Consider the following 6,014-nt stretch of genomic DNA (forward strand, 5'->3'; position numbering starts at 1 on the left):
CTCATGTACTGTATTTAAGTACAATTTTGACTTTACTGGAGTATTTCCAATTTTCTAAATACTTTTACTTCTACTCCACTGCCATCTAAGAGGCAAATATTGTACTTACTCCACTACATTACAATTATTATTATTTTAACTTTAGTTACTTTGAAGATTTTTTATATTATTACAAAACATACGCATTTACTTTTGGCACTTTAAGTATATTTTGATACCAATACTGGTACTCTTACTCAAGTAAATATTAAACACCGGACTTTTACTTGTGGTATTGATACTTTTACTTAAATAAAAAAATGTCAGTACTTCTGCACCACTGGTGTGTGCGCGGCTGCCCGCACAGTCTGCCCACGCGGGCATTCGTGCATGTCCTGGACCTATTTCTGTCTGCGTAACTTGTAAAAGGTCCATTATTCAGACTTACTAGACCGGTGTCTCACTCGGGACCGATGCAAGTCGGGAACGACGCCCCTTTGGGAACGCATGTCCCTCCGAGTCATAGAACAGCATAGTACTCCATATACAGTATAGGGATTTGCGGATTTATCTATATTGTTGTCACTTGGTGCATAACTCAGGTCTTCGGCGATACACACGCCGAGTTTGAGTTCGATCAGTCGGGAGGTTCTCGAGATACGTGACACACACACACACACACACACTCACACAGATTTCACGCATACATAGAAGGATTGAACATTTTTCAAAAGGAAAAAAAGCACCATAGTAAAAGCCAAAAATTGACTTTGCATTCAATATGCAGCTTTAATATTCTTCAGTTCAGCCTTTTAGTGAAGTTCCAAGTTTATTTGCCAAGGGCTTACAATACAGACAGTGAAATGCTTGTACAGCTATCCTCGAGTGTAAAGTAAAACATATGATAAAGATATAATAAGTCAAGGCATGCAAGGTAAAATCTAAAATTGTAAAAAGATAAAATCATTAAGTAATATAAAAAAGTCTGAGATAAGATACAATTTTAATTAGCTTTTAGTTTAAATTAAAAACCCTGAGTGGCCTGTGTAGATGATGACGAAATATAATACAGTATATTTGCACAAGTGTTGTGAAATTGAACATTTAGTTTGGACTCAAATCAGAGGCCCATATTTATGTACAGGAAAATGTCACTCAAATGGTCAAATAACACACCTCTGCTAAAGCACGCAGAGTGGCTTCACAACATCAATTTCCACAAACATATAGCCTTATTTATCCGTCCCGACTATTTTTAATTGACAGTTTTCAGTGTCCACTTAATTCTTTTTTCATTGTTGACATTGATATTTTGGTGTTAATCTGTGCTACTGTAAACGCATTGATAAATATAAATGCTCTACCGTTATTCGCTAAACTTCTTAAATTAAATGCCTAGTGACCCGGACAGGAAAATGTATGTTGTGGCGCCTGTCTGTCTGTCTGTCTTTGAATCTATCTGTGCAAATGCAGTGACTAAAATAGAAAGTTTAATCAAAGAAATTGTAAAAAAAGAGATACTCTTTGGCAGCCTTAGCAGCAGTGGCATCTCAAACAAAAAGAGTGCCAGAAGATCACTGCTACAGTCAACGCTAAAATCAGAGCTGCACACAAAGAGGGAGCCCACACAGAGTCGGAGAGCCAGAGTCCCTGGAGGAGAAAGGAGTTGAATGCTCTCACTGCTGAATGTCTGTTCTTGGAATTGTCAAGAGAGACCTCTGTGCTTAGATCGCTCTCATTTGGGGTAGCGGTGGCCTAGAGGTTAGAGGAACGCGCTTGTTGTGGCTGAAAGGGGGGTCCCAGTTCACTCACAGAATCAGAGCCACAGTCCCTGGAGGAGAAGTGGAGTTGAAGGCTCTCTCTCTCCACTGAATATCTGTTCTTGGAATTGTCAGAGACCTCGGTTTAGATTGTTCCTAAGTGGCCAGTGGTGGTCTGAAGCAGTGGTTCTCAAAGTGGGGTCCGGGGACCCCCAGGGGTCCAGGGGGTCCCCAGCCAAATGATTAATAGTTAGGAACTAAATGGTCTGTAACTCTTGAGTGTACAAATGGATCCTAACGGGTCCGTTTGGTTCCATTTGGCTCGATAGGTTCGCGTCTGCTACAATCATGATACCGGTGGGGTTGTCAATTTTTTTAATTCAAGGACCACCATAACTCTGAGAGTGTACAAATGGAACCAAATGGACCCTTACGGGTCCCTATGGTTCCATTTATTTTGTCCTCTCTCAGAGTTGAGACCTACCCTGCATGAATAAAGGTAAAAAATAAATAAATGGTTTCCTACAGTTAATTGCGCCAAAGCAGCCTTTGTCCATGGTTATGAATGCTCCTTAACATAGTCTTATACTGTATACAGTTACTAATGTGTGGTGTGATTGAGCACATTTACAGTACTGTCCATTTATGTCATAATCATTTGTGCACCACTGAGTCCAAACTTTTATTCACCTTTTGACAAGAATAAGCCAGTTGAAGAAAACGCTAACACACATAATTCTCCCTGAAGAAAGGTCCTCAAAGTGATAACGCTGTTCTGGTTTTAATCATTCTGGTTATGGTTTTTAACTCCCTAGATCGGTTTACAGATTTAATTACGCCGTCTTAAGTCAGTCAAGTCCTTCGTCATCGCCATTGTTATTTCTGTACCGGTGCTCATCAAAATAGACCTACCCACCACAACTCCTCCACAACTCCTGTATTTCTGTGAGGCAGTGTTCGTTTTGACAGAAACTTTTGATTTAGTTTTAGTCATAGTCTTTTGAATGAAATTCCATTTAGTTTTAGTCACATTTTAGTCATCTGACATTTTTTAGTTTGTCTAGTTTTAGTTGAATAAATATAAGGTTTCAGTCAATTATTAATATACAGTTGAATTAGTCGACTAAAATGTATTTTGTCGGCTTGTGATGGCCTCGTAATGCCTGATTTATATTTATACTAGCTGTATACCGAAAATATCTACAAGCTCACAACGCGTCGCAGTGCGACGCATTGTGAGCTTGTAGATCGTCTATTTTCAGAGTGCGACACCTGCACACAACCAAACATAAAATGACTTGTCTTACTGAATCTTTTCTCCACTAGTCCCTCCCTAAGGTTTTTGTCTAGTTTTTATTTGTTGAGGAAATTGTCAGTATATTTAGTCATAGTTTTAGTCATCATAGCTTAGTTTTTGTCAGTGAAAAAAAGGTAGTCGACGAAACATCTTTCATCATAGTGTTATTCGACAAATTTTAACACCGTCTGCGAGGACACTGATTAAACCTTTCCGTTTTCGGGGGGCACGGAGGAACAAGTCCCCTCGGCCTCGGCACCAGACGGATAATAGAGCCCTTACAATAAGATGACACAGAAGGGGTGCCATTTTCCATCTGGACCGCTCCGCAATCTGCCGACGTACACACACCTTCAAGTGTCAAGTTTCCTATACCCATCTTTATGTGGAAAGTCGCTCGGCATCATTATATACTCTCGGCCCACGTATCTTAGGTTACAACAGCAATCCCCAATAGCCTTCGATCAAACCACACGACGGGCTGAATGCTCAGTCAAGCCTTTGCAAAAAAATGAAACTAAAGCCTGATTTATACTTCGGCGTACGGGCAGTGTTGCGTGCCGAGAATAGCCGATCTGCAAACTTAGCAACGCGGCACGATGCGCCGAGTTGTGAGCTGGTGGACGGGCTATTTTCACACCATCGCAACAACAGTGTATATAAGTTAAGCATAAAGTGTGTTAGTCATTCTCTTCACCTTACCTCGCTTTCCCTAACCTTTACTCCTCCACTAAGCATAAACACTGGTGCGTCATTCCCTCTCCTTCTGCCATCCATCTATCCATCCCTCCATCCTCCCATCCGTCTGTGCCTCGCTCTATCCCTCCCTCGTTCACTCCATCCATCAAGGTATCTGACCCGCCAATGACCCAGACCGGCAATTGGTATTTAAAACCATATGTGCCGGGCAGCAGACGGCGTGTGATAGAGAAGGGAAAAAGAGCCGAGGAAGGAGAAGGAGAGATGGGAGGGGTGGAGAGCGATGGAGAGAGGTGGGGTTCTTTTTCTCCTGCTGTGCTCCATGTATTATGCATGGGAGCACTGTGCATATTTCAGCGGCCTTCTGGACTCGCTGTACACACACACACACACACACACACACACACACACACACACACACACACACACACACACACACACACACACACACACACACACACACACACACACACCGTATAGTCCACTTGACTTCAGGCTGAGAATACCACCTGGTGTGTGTGTGTGTGTGTGTGTGTGTGTGTGTGTGTGTGTGTGTGTGTGTGTGTGTGTGTGTGTGTGTGTGTGTGTGTGTGTGTGTGTGTGTGTGTGTGTGTGTGTGTGTGTGTGTGTGTGTGTGTGTGTGTGTGTGTGTGTGTGTGTGTGCGTGCGTGCGTGCGTGCGCGCGCGTGCGTGCGCGTGCGCGCGCGCGCGGACGTGTGCACACGGACTCAACGACAGGAGACCATACACTACACGCCAACTGGTGTGGGTGGCTCCCTGGAGGGGGAGAGAGAGAGGGGGGGGGGAGGGGGGGTGCTGGAGAGAGTCAGAAAGGGGGAGTCTGGAGGAGAAGAAGAAGAAAGACTCAGGAATGTGAATTGTACAGAAAGAGAGACAGAGACTGATGCTGAATGCATGCACAGCCTTCCCTAAATTGCACTGTAGTAAAATTCTCAGTGTTGATTTTGTAACCCTTTTTTCACCCGCTGCCAATTTTCTAAGTGATCCTGGGCGCTACACTCCCCCCACCAGCCTAGGTAGCCCAGGGCCGAGCTCATGCCTCCTTCAATGCATGAGAGCCAACTGACCACCTTGTCACCTGACAGGGGGGAGTTTCCCCGGTAGGACGTAGCGCGTGGAAGGAACACGTTATTCCAACCAGTTCATTTGTACTCACTCTTGAGTTATAAATGTGTGCAAGCCTCAAGGCCACTGGCAGTAGGCTTGCTGCTAAATGGCTACGTACATACTGTACCATACCACAGACAATCAGGCTGGTGAACGAACAGACCTGGGGAAAACGTCACCATCACAGGAAATGCAAATGTCCGAGTCCTTGTTGTATATTATTTGAATCCATCATGGCAGAACTTGAATAGTATACTCTATATTCAGTACCAATTACAAGACGGTGAGTTAGGTTTCGGTCCAGATTACAGAGCCATGCCCCGTGCAGGCCAGGCAGAGCGGAGTGATATTTTAACTTGAGGAATTGTTCAAATGGACCCTTACTGAACACTTGGTTCATTCGGTAGAGCTCTCAGTTGTCAATATGTGGACTCATTTCAGTCATTTGAATTCCATAGAAGTCGGCATGGAAGCATGTTATGCACCGAAAATAAGCTATATATAAGCTTACAACAAAGATGGCCTGTTTTCGGTTATTTGTTATTTCAAGATTAAAGAGTATTTGAAGTGGTCAAACTAGCATTAGAATGCATGTTCAATCTTCCAGAAATTGATCTGATCTCACATCACGTTAAGGTGAACATGGAGTAAAGTCGTTGTGAGTAAAGTCACAACGACTGATTTAAGTCATTTGGATTGCATTGAAGTCAACATGGCTTCAATGGAAGCATGTCGTGCATCGAACATAGGCTATCACGTCGTAAACTTGTATAGTAGGTAGCCTATTTTCAGTTATTAGTTGTTTTAAGATGAAAGCGTATTTGAAGTGGTCGAACTAGCAATATGCATGTTCAATCTTCCAGAAAATCCTTATGATTTCTTCAACTGGTTGGCTATATGCCTATCAAAACATCGTAATTCTACATATTGTGCTAATTGTTTATGAAACACAGCTCTAGCGCGTGTGTGGGGACTCCTTTCACGCTGTTTCACAAATCGCAGATTAGGACTTGGCCTAACAAAAACTATTTCAGTTGTGAGATTTTTGTTTTGCTTTAACCCATTAAAACCGGGAAAGAATCTGTGTCATTTTAGATTTTTGCGTTGGCTATTCAAAATCTGATATTTTTTGCATTTTTGAAAAATCTTTA

General features: G+C 42.7%; 1 protein-coding gene across 1 annotated transcript in view; it reads left to right on the forward strand.

Moving 5' to 3' along the window:
- trappc12 (trafficking protein particle complex subunit 12) overlaps nt 1–6,014 on the forward strand; it is a 48,245-nt gene that overhangs the window by 4,611 nt on the left and 37,620 nt on the right. The window lies entirely within an intron of this gene.

This window comes from Gymnoscopelus microlampas (assembly GCF_963454915.1).
Source record: "Gymnoscopelus microlampas genome assembly, chromosome: 20".
NCBI classification, from domain to species: Eukaryota; Metazoa; Chordata; class Actinopteri; order Myctophiformes; family Myctophidae; genus Gymnoscopelus; species Gymnoscopelus microlampas.